The sequence below is a fragment of the Lynx rufus genome, unplaced genomic scaffold, assembly GCF_022079265.1.
Source record: "Lynx rufus isolate CCGP_SWC_20201006 ecotype Redwood Valley unplaced genomic scaffold, mLynRuf1.p SCAF_5, whole genome shotgun sequence".
NCBI lineage: Eukaryota > Metazoa > Chordata > Mammalia > Carnivora > Felidae > Lynx > Lynx rufus.
In genome coordinates, this window is record NW_025814867.1 from 125939913 (window position 1) to 125952747 (window position 12835).

The following is a 12835-nucleotide window of genomic DNA, read 5'->3' on the forward strand; positions in this document are numbered from 1 at the left end:
GTGACTTCTGACCAGGACCTTGTATTTGATTGCAGATATCTCATTTCCAAGGTATGATAGATGACCAATATGGCCACTTTATGATTCCTGAGTCCAGAATAACCCAGTCTAGGATGACAGTTCCAGATGCATGCTCAGTTTTTTTCTTATGGTCAAGACTTTTTCTCTAGTAGAGTTCAGTCAAACCCCAAAAGCTGTCTTTCAAAGGTGTATATTTCTCTACTGTAGATAGAATTGCTTTCCTCCAGAACCTCAAGAGTCCAGGTTGCATACTTCTAATTGCATCTATTCTCAATTGCACACAGAATCTTTTCCCTCCACTGACACCCAGACATTGTAAGTTCTGCAGATTATTATGGCCAAAATTGTATGATTGTTTGCTATGCTTCCTGGACCTCCTCTTTCATGCTTTAGGCTCAGCTCAAAGCTTAGCTTTCCTCATCACTCAGTATAAAGACAAGAATAGTATTCCAAGGTATGGAATGTATTATCTCCAGAACCAAGTGGTCTACTAGCCTTTGTATTTCCATTTTTTTGTGAGGAATACTAGTTACATCAATTTGTCTTTTACTTTAGAAAAACTGTTCTGTCATGCCCCAGGTCACTGGACCCCTAACATTTTACTTAAACAGCAAAGCCTATTTTTCACCTTTTGAACCACATATCTTACTAGGCCTCCAACATTTTTGGAGCCATCCTTGCTCCTTTTATCAGCATGATGCCATCAATGTAATGGGTCTGTATGATGTTCTTTAGAGTATACACATGGTCCACATCTATTTGGATTATATTATGGCAAGGGATTAAAGGGTTAACATAGCTCTGGAGGATAATAAAAATGTATATTGTTGTGAATGTAAATAAATTGTTTAAGATTTTCTTTCCTGACTAGAATAAAAAAGGACACATTTACTTATTCAGTGGTCACACACTATACACCTAAGGCCATATTGACCTGCTCTAAGGTATCAAATCTAACACAGCAGCTGTGATCAAGACTATTAGAAATTTGAACTTGCTGTATGTAACCCACAGGCATCCTCTAGGATCTACTCAGTTTCTGTAAAGCCAGAATGGGGAATTAGAGGAAGAAAGGATCAAACCATCATCCCTGCATCCTTTAGATTTTGAGATTACCATTAATTTCTGCCATTCACCCTTTGCAAAGTATAATGCTTTTATTTATTCTCTTTGCCAGGTATTAGAGATTTCCACTTGCTTTTCCCCATGATGGAATGTGAGATTTATTCCAAAGGCCAAGTATGTCCATCCCTATTATATATTCAGGGGCCAGTTAAATGATCACCAGGCAAATCTACAAACATACTGAAAACCAGAATTCAGCCAGGAGTGTACTTATTCCTGGACTTCATATACCCTCTAATTGAGGAAACATGATGATGCTTCAATTTCCTAGTATCAATGTCTACCCAGAGCTGGTGTCCAATAGTAAAATAGATGGACATTCTCCTTTCTCATTGTAAAATTACTTAAGTAAATGACCACAGATGTCTCCTGGGGAAGGACTAAGGAATTCCTTTATGGTGCAGACTGACCATGATAGTACCCAGTCTTTCTCCATTGGGAAATAGCCACTTCTTTGATCTTTTTTAAATAGGTTTGTTGTCTGAAAATTGGATCAGTTCCAGAAACTAGGCAAGGGATTTTGAACTTTCTATTAGTACCACTGCCCTCAGTTTATTGCTCTCTTTCAATAACAATGTTAAGCAGTTCCAGTCTTTATTTCTCATCTGTTCTGTTCCCAGGAATGTCATGCTTTATTAACCATCTCTATAGCTCTTTCTGATTTAGATCCCCTTGGCTACAAATCTGAATTTTCTTGGGCATTATAATAATTATCTTAAATCCTGGCTTTGATGACTAAGTGCTGCTACCTGGCCTCCACTCTTTCTGAGGCCTGAAAATATCCATTATCAAAGAGTGCAGTTCTATTCAGAGGAGAACCATTACTGGTATACTCTGTACTTCCCACAAAATGTAATTCTCCGATAGGATTTCATGTCTCTCATAACATATCTTTCCCAGCTTTCCCATATCCATGGACTTTTAACCTCATATTCTTTCTCATTCAGGCATTTCCACCTCGTTCTGTATAAGCAATCCCTTTTTCAACACTTCTGGAGATCATCCTAATTTTGAATTTATATTTATGTTGGGTCTAGGCCAAGGAGTACAATCCCTATATCCCTAAAGAGTTTTCCTAAGTCAGTAAACTCTCCCTAGATGTGTCTTATTTTCTGGCTTCCTTAGTAGAGCATCCTCAGCATCAATCCAGTTGCATGGATGTTTCCAAATCCCTGCAAGTACATATTAGCTAGATTTTACTCCTTTGAGATTGTGGTCCCTTTCCTCCCTAATGAGGTCCAGCACATCTCTAGATGGATTACATGTACCTTAATCTGATTATATTCAGCCTGACATCCAGCAAGGAAAGTTGTAGGGGGAGCTAAAGACTGGAGTACCTATTTCCTTGTGATAAGGAAAAGACCTCTAAGCATGTTCCAGATGGGAGGGTGAATAAGTTTTTGCTGAGAAAGGATGAGCCACTACTGTAGCCTCAGAAGTTTCAGAGAAGTCTGGGAATTTTAAACTTTAATCAGATATCCTCATCATACAGATGAAGCTTCAGGTTAATAGAAATAGACCCTTGTTGAAAACTTTTTAATCTATTGTTGCAACAATTCTTTACACAATTGGGTAATGAAGTGAAAAATAAGTAAAAAGTAATTTAAATTCTTATAATTTTACTTACTTTGAAATAAAAGTGATTTTCCAAACTTTTAATTAATATTTGGACTGCCCTGATATTAAACAATACTTTTTACATTTATTCCCTAACATTCAATGTTCATATTTATCATCTTTGATATTCCATTCAGAATACAGATGGCTTATTGTTCTGAATAGTCATGGAATCTGACAGGGGGACTAAGATTCATTGTGAAAGGTCCTGATCACATTTCTGATGTGTGTGTCAAGCTTTGGCAAGGGTGGGTTGCCACACCACCAAGCAATTTTTCAGATACCAGCTGTATGCCCTACAATTCTACTCAATTCTGACACTATGTACCCAGAAATAGCATCAGATCCCACATGTTAAGGGGTTCAGTCCCACAAGATTGCCATCCTCTTCCCACCACTTCAGACACTAATGGCAAGTCCAGACTCTTACGCTTCTGACCAACTAGCTACAGATTGGAGGTTCCAACAACCCTCTCCTTGGGTTTGATTAATTTTCTAGAGCAGCTCACAGAACTCAGAGAAACATTTCACTTACTAGATTACCAGTTTATTATAAAAGGATATAGCTCAGGAACAACCAGAGGGAGGCAATGCACCAGGCAAGGTATGGGGAAAAGGCTGATTCCAAGATCTCTCTCTGAGTATACCCCTCTTCCCAAATCTCCATGTGTTCACCAACCCAGAAGCTCTCTAAACCCCATCCTTTTTGTTTTTTATACAGGTTTCATTACTTAGGTATGATGAATTAAATCATTGGCCATTGGTGACTGATTCAACCTCCAGTCCCTGTCTTCTCCCCAGAGCTGGAGGGGAGGCTGAAAATTCCAACCCTCTAATGATATAACTGGTTCTCCAGACAATCAGCCTCAGTCCTCAGGTATTCTCCAAAAGCCACTTTATTACCATAACAAAAGACAACTTCACCATCATGTAGGAAATTCCAAGAGTTTTAGGAGTTCTGTGCCAGAAACCCAGATAAAAATCAAATTTATATTTCTTCTTATAAATCTTAATATCACAAATAGGTTTTAAGAAATGCATCAAGAGATAGATGAACAGTTAAGTTCTGACACGTGGCACTTAATCTCATTACACATGACCTTCCAATTTTTAACACTATTGAAATCATGGTAAACTAATTCAATTGATTTGGAACAAAATACAGGCACATTAATGAAGCAGTTTCTTACATTTATCAAAAGAAATTACATTGGGATTGACAAAGGAAGAAGAGTTCCTTGAGAACGTGATCTCCCAGATAGACTAACAGATTCAAATATATAAACTAAATATTAGGGCAGGGAAAATTCTGAAATATTAAAAGTGGAAGAAATTTTGTAATGTATTACCATGAAAACACTTTTAGAAAGAATACATATTCATTATAGCAATGTAGCAATACTGATTACCATTTGCTAGTCTTGGTATCTTTGGTAGAAACATTTTTTTCAGACTTTTTTGTTTACTGGAATAAAAAGAAATCATAACAAAAGTCCTTCAAATGCTTAGAAATGCATACCTATTCAACACTCAATGTAGTAGTTTGAATTCAATATGTATCACAAGAAAAGAGAATCAGAAATCTGTCTTAATGGCATTTACTCAGAAATTCAAAAACTGGAATACAGTAATTACTCAGATGATAAAGAAGAAAGGTAACAAAAATCTTAACTCATTTTTTGATATTTCAGTGCAAAGTATTTTAAGTTCAGAAAAGATCTATTGATTTTTAACCAATTTATTTATTTTCCTTGGACATATCTCAACCTTGTCAGATAAGTAGACATTTCAGAAGGTATATAAAAAAATGTGATATGGTTAATTCTTAAGAAGATATTTATTTCTCCAGAAATCAAAATATTTTCTGATGCCAAATTATTTTATAACATATTACAATAGACGTATAGTACAGTGACTATGTTGCCAAGGTCATTAAATCCTTGAATTTCCTAAGAAAAAAGGACTCTTGCATAATTTAACGGTGCCTGAGGGTAACTCATTTATATATCAGGTCTGTACTTACCCAACATCAGAATCACTTGTCTGCTGGCTATTTGCTTTTCATAAAGCTTCACTTCCTTTTTTAAAAAGGTGATAGTTAAAATTACATGACCAATTACGTAAATTAGCTTTACAATAACCCAGGAAAATATTTATTACCTATCAATACAGCATACATTTAATACAAAATACAAGCATACTTATTTAGATTTAAGAACAGAGAACTAATCCTAAAGTGGCAAAAGTGTCATGAGTTAAATGAGTAGTCCCAGGAAGTTCAATAACTTCCTTATAGGTTGACCTTCAACATGCCATATAACAAGTGGAAATTAGTGACTTCATTTTAAGTCTTCCTTTTTATGGGAAAATTTTTCATGCCCTAGAAGATGCCACCTTAATAATTCTTGAAGAAAATATTATTTATCATTTTAACAAGATTATTGCCACCACTGCTTATCATATGTATTATTCTGTAATTATGATATTTAAGCTAGAAAATTTTTAATTGCTCTTTGTGGTTTTCTCCTAAGCTTTTAGTTTTATGTGAAAAAAAAAATATCTGGTATGAGTTTTGTACTTTTGTTATATGGTTGTTCACACAGACAAGTTGGCCACTACTGGAGATTTAAATTATGTTGCCTAGGATTATATGATTAGTTCTATATGAAGATTATTATAATGTTTTCTGTATTATATTCCATGAATATATTTTTAAAATGCTTTAGGTGAGATCTCACTCTGAAATAACACAGGACACAATTTATCTCAGTGTTTTTGTATGTGAGATACTGAGAAATCTCACATTTAGAAAGCATACTTCTCCATTTCAAATATGTGTGTGTCACTATAGATCTCTTTTAGAATGCGGGCATATTAATCATTTCCTGTAAAACATTCTGTCTAGAAACACTGTAGCGTGATATCCTGGTGAGAATGCTTAAAACCTTCAACATGTTATTATCACTGAATTGTCCTTTATGGTCTGAAGCAGAATTTACCCAAAATCTGTATAAATTCAGGCTTAAATATAGTCATTTTAGAAAAGAAATTCCCCTTTTTCTCTATGAAAAACTAATATATTGGCATTTTGATATTTAGAATTAGAGAATGGAAGGAAAGCTATTAAAATAATGTTCTATTCTTTTTCCTTTCCTCTGTGTGAAACCACATCTAAGCAAAACCAAGAGAAGAAAGAGCTTTCTTTAGAAATTATGTGGAAACAGTCTAAACCCCTCCAAAAATCATTGTTTATATTCTAGGACATCTTTTTTTTTTTCTTAAGTTTTTATTTTTAAGTAATCACAACACCCAGTGTGGGGCTCAAAGTTACAACCCCAGATCAAGAGTTGCACGCTCTACTGACTGAGCCAGCTAGGTGCCCCTTTAAGGACATCTTCTAATACCTTGCCTACATCTATTCCTCTGTTTACATATAATATTATTTCACTTAGACTTCATGAAAAGCAGAATAACTACCTTATTTTCTCTGCTGTCATAAAATAACTCCAAAGGATGGCTGATTTACCCCTCAAACCAAGTTGCCTCCAGCGGCCACTTTGTTATAGGAGAAAATGGTCGTTTGACTTCAACTCCTCTTGTAACTAATGCTCTAGCTCTCTGATTCTCTTCACCACCAAACTTCTTTAGCAAGCTGTCTTACATCACAGACTCCTTGTCCTTACTTCCCAGGAACTTCTCAACCTACTCTAATCAGTCTCTTGCTCTTACTATCTTATGTCTCTTGCTGAGGTCAAAAATGGTTTCTGTGTCCCTAAAGCCAATAGACATTTACTAGTTCTCATTTATTCGAACTTTCTGTAGCAGTTAATACTTTTGACATTGGCCTTCTTCTGGAAACACTCTATCTTCTTTCCCATGACACCACACTTTCCTGATGTTTTCCCTCCATCGCTGGCCATTGGTATCAGTGTACTCTGTTCGTTGATCTTTCAAACTAGTAAATATAACTTGAAGTTCTTTAACAATTGATCTGGAGCATGTTTCCTTGTTGGTGTATTCTTTGTCTAGGTAATATCAACCACATTCATGGATTCCATGATTATTACTCTATACCCATATTCACAGCCTATTCCTTTCTCTGAGTTTCAAACCATAAATATCCAACTGTATACCCAAACTACCAAATGAATATTGCATAGGAATCAGAAATGTATTTATTTCCAAAACAGAACTTATACTCTTAACCCTTAAAACTCTTCCAGCATTTTCTATATAGAGGAAATGACATGGCCAGAAAACCAAGTACATGAACCAAAAACCTGCAAAACATCTTTGATACTGTCCTTTTGTGTCTACCTCTCCCCAATATAGTTTATCAACAACATTGACAGGTTTTACTTTAGGAGCAGGTTTTACTTCATTAAAGTCTTCCCAATGTTTCTACTTCTACTGTATCTTTTTCATAAATTCTTTTTAATCTTCTATAATCTTGCCTTTAGCAGTAGTCCACTAGCTGGTCTCTTTCTCTTTTTCAGTTGATTCTTCCTTTCACAATTCAGCTGGAGTGGTTTTATTTCCAACTACAAAGCTAACCATGCCATATACCACCCACCCCCACATTTATGCATATAAAATTAAGTCCTTAATTGGCTCCTTTTTAAAAAATAAAGTAACTATGTTTTGTAATGTTGAAATCTATGAATCATTAACTTACGACAGATGAAATGTTACTGTGGCTTCACCTGTTTTACATGATGAAACAGCATAATCAGTTCATTCCATGTGGTGACAAAAACTTTCCTATGCATGGTAGATTTGCTATAAATGATTATATCCTTACATTACTGAGGTATAATTTTCCCCCTAACTTAAAAAATTATAGTTGACACACAATGTTACATTAATTTCATGTGCATAACATAGTGACTCAACATCTCTTTATGTTATGTTATGCTCACAAGTGTAGCTACCATCTGTCACCATACAACACTGTTATAATCCCATTGACTATATTCTCCATGTTGTACCTTTTATTACCATGACTTATTCTTCCCATAACTGTAAACCCCAAAACCAATATGTATTAGCTTGGTGTTTGTAATCCTCCTAGAACTGAGAGACCCATGGGAGCAACCTTCCAGGTGTCTGCCCTGCTATGTGCTACATACATAGGTGAACTGGTCATCTCCAATAGGTTGGAGAAGACCTGTCCTACAAACAGTTTCTCAGAATCTAAGCTGCTGGGGATGTTCCCTGGTGCATTTTCTTATCAATATATCTAATTATTCATCTATCTATCTACCTACCTACCTACCTATCTTCTCTGTTGATCACCCATCTAAACTATCACTAGTGTCATATCTGGATTTGGAAGAAATCTTTTTAATTTTCTTTGTTAATTTTCTTTTTAATTATGACCAGTTATGGCTTATTCCTTTTTCTTAGTTTTTATTTAATTTCGAATTAGTTAAAATATAGTGTAATATTGATTTCAAGAGTAGAATTTAGTGATTCATCACTAAAACTGTGTGTTATAACACCCAGCGCTCATCACAAGTGCCCTCCTTAATACTCATCACCCATGTAGCCCACCCCCCATCCACTGCCCCTTCAGCATCCCTCAGTTTGTTCTCTATAGTTAAGAGTCTTTTAATTTTTTTTTTTTGGTTTATATATTTATTTTGAGAGAGACAGCAGGAAAGGGGCAGAGAGAGAGAGAGAGAGAGAGAGAGAGAGAGAATCCCAAGCAGGCTCCACACTTCCAGCACAGAGCCTGATGTGGGGCTTGATCTCATGAACTGTGAGATCATGACCTGAGCTAAAATCAAGAGTCTGACATTTAACTGACCAGGTACCCCAGTAGTTAAGAGTGTTTTATGGTTTGTATCCATCTTTTTTCCCCTTTCCCTATGTTCATCTGTATTGCTTCTTAAATTCCACATATGAGTAAAATCGTGTGGTATTTGTCTTTTCACTGACTGACTCATTTCACTTAGCATAATACACTTTAGCTCATCCATGTTACTGCAAATGGCAAGATTTCATTGTTTTTGATGGCTGAGTAATACTCCATTGTATATACACACATCACACCTTCATTATCCATTAATCAGTCGATGGACATTTGGGTTCTTTCCATAATTTGATTATTATTGATAGTGCTGCTATAAACATCGAGGTGCTTGTGCTTCTTTAAATCAGTATTTTTGTATCCCTTGGAAAATACCTAATAGTGCAATAGCTGATTCGTGGAGTCATTCTATTTTTAACTTCTTGAGGACCCTCTATACTGTTTTCCAGAATGGTTGTACCAGTTTTCATTCCCACCAACAGTGCAAGAGGGTTCCCTTTTCTCTGCATCCTCCTCAACAACCATTGTTTCCTGTGTTGTTAATTTTGGCCATTCTGACAGGTGTGAGGTGGTATTTCATTATGGTTTTGATTTGTATTTCCTTGATGATGAGTGATGGTGAGCATCTTTTCATGTGTCTGTTAGCCATCTTTATATCTTCTTTGGAAAAATATCTTTTCATGCCTTATGCCCATTTCATCCCTGGATTATTTGTTTTCTGGGTGTTTGGTTTGATAAGTTCTTTATAGATTTGGGATACTAACCTTTCATCATATATGTCATCTGCAAATATTTCCTCCCACTACATTGGTTGCCTTTTAGTTTTGTTGATTATTAACTTTTCTGTGTTTTTATCTTGATGAGGTCCCAAAAGTTCATTTATTTTTGCTTTTATTTCCGTGTGTGTGTGTGTGTGTGTGTGTGCGCGTGTGTTAAGGAGGGCACTTGTTGGGGTGAACACTGGTATTATAAGTGATGAATCACCAAATTCTACTCCTGAAACCAATACTATATGTACATTCTATGCTAACTAACTTCAATTTAAATTAAAAAAGAATAATTATGACATCAAATTGGGTAACTGAGAAGAAATAAATTTGTAGAAACATACAATAAACATTCACAAAGACTGAATCATTCATAGAGGACCTTAGCAGGACCAGTAGTGAGTAGGGGACTGAATCAGTAATCAAAAGCATCTCAACAAAGAAAAGCCCAGAACAAGATGGTTTCACTGATGAATTCTATGAAACATTTAAAAAATTAACAACAATTCTACTTAAAATATTCCAAAAAACTGAAGAAGTGAACACCCCCACACTCATTTTACAAAGCCAGAATTACTCTGACACTAAAGCCATATGGCCTAATATTCTTGATGAATATAAAGGCAAAATCCTTAAGAGAATACAAGAAAACAGAATTCAATGTCACATTAAAAGAGTCATACACCATGATCAACTGGAATTTATACCTGGTATTCCAGGCTATTCCTACATATATAAATTAATGTATGTGATTCACTGCATTAGCAGAATGAAGGATAAAAATAACCTTAACACATGCAGAAAAATTATTTGACAGAAATTCAGAAATTTTATCTTTTCATGATAAAAACTCTCAGCATATTAGTCACAGAAAGAATGTACCTGCACATAATGAAGGAAGTATATGACATGCTCACAACTAACATCATAATTAATGGTGAAGGAAGCTTTTCCTCTAAGATCAAGAAAAATACAAGAATTTCATTCTTGCCACTTCTATTCAACATAGTACTGGAAATACACATATTTCTAGACATGTATTTTTCATGCCACTGTAATTGGTATTTTTAAATTTTTGTTTTATATCTATTGCATAAACTTTATTTTAAAAATGTTATATATAGAAACCTTGCTACTTCTGACTTCTAAAAGTTAACCTATTCATTTTTATCTTCTATGCATATAATTTATCAACAAATAATGTATTTTGTTTCTTTCCAATCATTATACCATTTTTTTTTTCTTGCCTGATTTCTCGGATTAGGTACTTCAATCCAATGTTGAATAAAACTGGCAAAAATCAAAAAATAAAATAAAATAAAATAAAATAAAATAAAATAAAATAAAATAAAATAAGAGTATCCCCAGGGCAAGGATAATAAAGTACATGGCACCTGGTGTATAAAGATCATCCTGATCATTCTAATCCAGTGGGAAAACTGCTAGAGAGAAAGATCTTCCAAGTGTCAACTATAAACAAATTGCAAAATTCTAATGATTGCATCATGAAATGTTGCTCTTATGCTAAATAGATGATGGTGCATAAGATCCTATATGTAGTTATTCCAGAAGTCAGAGTACAATTACTTTTCCAAAGCCATAGCCTACCCTGGAATACCATTCCGATAGTACTTAAGACTCACCAATTTATCAACTCATAGCTCTAAAGAATTGTGAAAATATTCATGTTAAGCAAATGATTTGAAATAGTAGCTGAAAACACTCTTATTCAGTGACAACATTTTTTTTAAGTTTCATTTATTTATTTTTGAGAGGGCGGGGCAGAGAGAGAGGGAGAGAGAGAATCCCAAGCAGGTTCCATGCTATCAGCACGAGGCTCAAACCCACAAACCATGAGGTCATGACCTGAGCCAAAATTAAGAGTCAGATACTTAACCAACTGAGCCACCCAGGTGACCCTCTAAATGTTTAATAACATGTAAGACACTAGAGATTTGATACACATATACATCTAGGCAGTTGATTTTATTTAATCCCACAAGCATTATGAGATATATTTCACAAATGAAGAATCTGAAGCACAGAGAGATCAAGTAACTCATGTAGCTGGTATGACACCCAGAACTACTTTATTCTAATGACTATGCTTGTTTTACCCACCATAATAATACAATGTCTTTGTCTTTCTGACACTATATATATATATTTCAGGAGAGGAATGCAGTGCAATATTATGTCAATAAACTTTAAAACATTTTTACATTACAAATTTTCTGTTAAATTGGTAAGAGGGACAGAGAGAGATTGTGTGTGTACACATGTATATGAGAAAATACTTGGAAATAGGAAAGAAAATTTGAGAACATTAGCTCCAGTCCCCTTCATGTTACAGAAGAGAAAACTAAAGTAAACAAGTTGCCAACATTATGCTCTCTCTTTTGTGTGCCCAGTTTAGCCTACTGCTGTTACTGTGAATGGGTGAATTTTTATTGTGAGTCGCTGGATAAAGCTCCTGAAAGTTAATTCTCTAGAATAAGTGTCAATCCTAAAAGAGACAATGCCATTCAGTAGAAGGAGCAGAAAAGTAGAAAGAGTATGATCATTAATTGTTTCACTTTTCTCTGGTCGTTCAATGAGAAAATATCAATGGGAAATTATCAGATTAGGAAAGAAGGGTATGTTTAATACCCTTGGTATATAGTTACAAAAATAGGTTGAGGGTTGTCTGCTAAAATTCAAAAATAGGGGGGCGCCTGGGTGGCGCAGTCGGTTAAGCGTCCGACTTCAGCCAGGTCACGATCTCACGGTCCGTGGGTTCGAGCCCCGCGTCGGGCTCTGGGCTGATGGCTCAGAGCCTGGAGCCTGTTTCCGATTCTGTGTCTCCCTCTCTCTCTGCCCCTCCCCCGTTCATGCTCTGTCTCGCTCTGTCCCAAAAATAAATAAAAAACGTTGAAAAAAAATTTAAAAAAAAAAAATTCAAAAATAGAGATCCTATGGCATTTTAAAATGAAATGTGTAAGCATGGCCTAAAACTCTCCTTTTTTTTTCCCCTGTAAAACTGCTCCATACGAAAAATAAACAAAAAAATGAATGGATGCAAATTGTGACAGTTTCCTTGCTACAGATCTTGTTCTCCCCTCCCCTTTCTATATCTCTGTTTTGTTCCAAATTCTTTTCCCAGGAAGAGAGTTCTAACACTATCACTTTTGTTGTTATTTACTTATGTATCTATTTATTTTCAAGTACACCACTCTTTTCATTGAAACTAGTTAGGAAGGTCTACTGCTTTGTGAGGGATGGTTACAAAAAAAAGAAAAAGAAAAGCAAAGAAAGAAAAGTGCTCAGGAAAAATCCAAGAAAACTTATTATAAAGAACTTAGTGGGACAGTCTGACGAAGACATGTCCTGTTGGAATAGAAAATGAATCCGATATAAGTTAGGTAGTTCGCAAGTTTTTTTTCCACCTAATGAGAAAAACACGGAAAGAGAGAGAGAACAAGTAATTAGGCCCACACGTTCACTACTATTATTT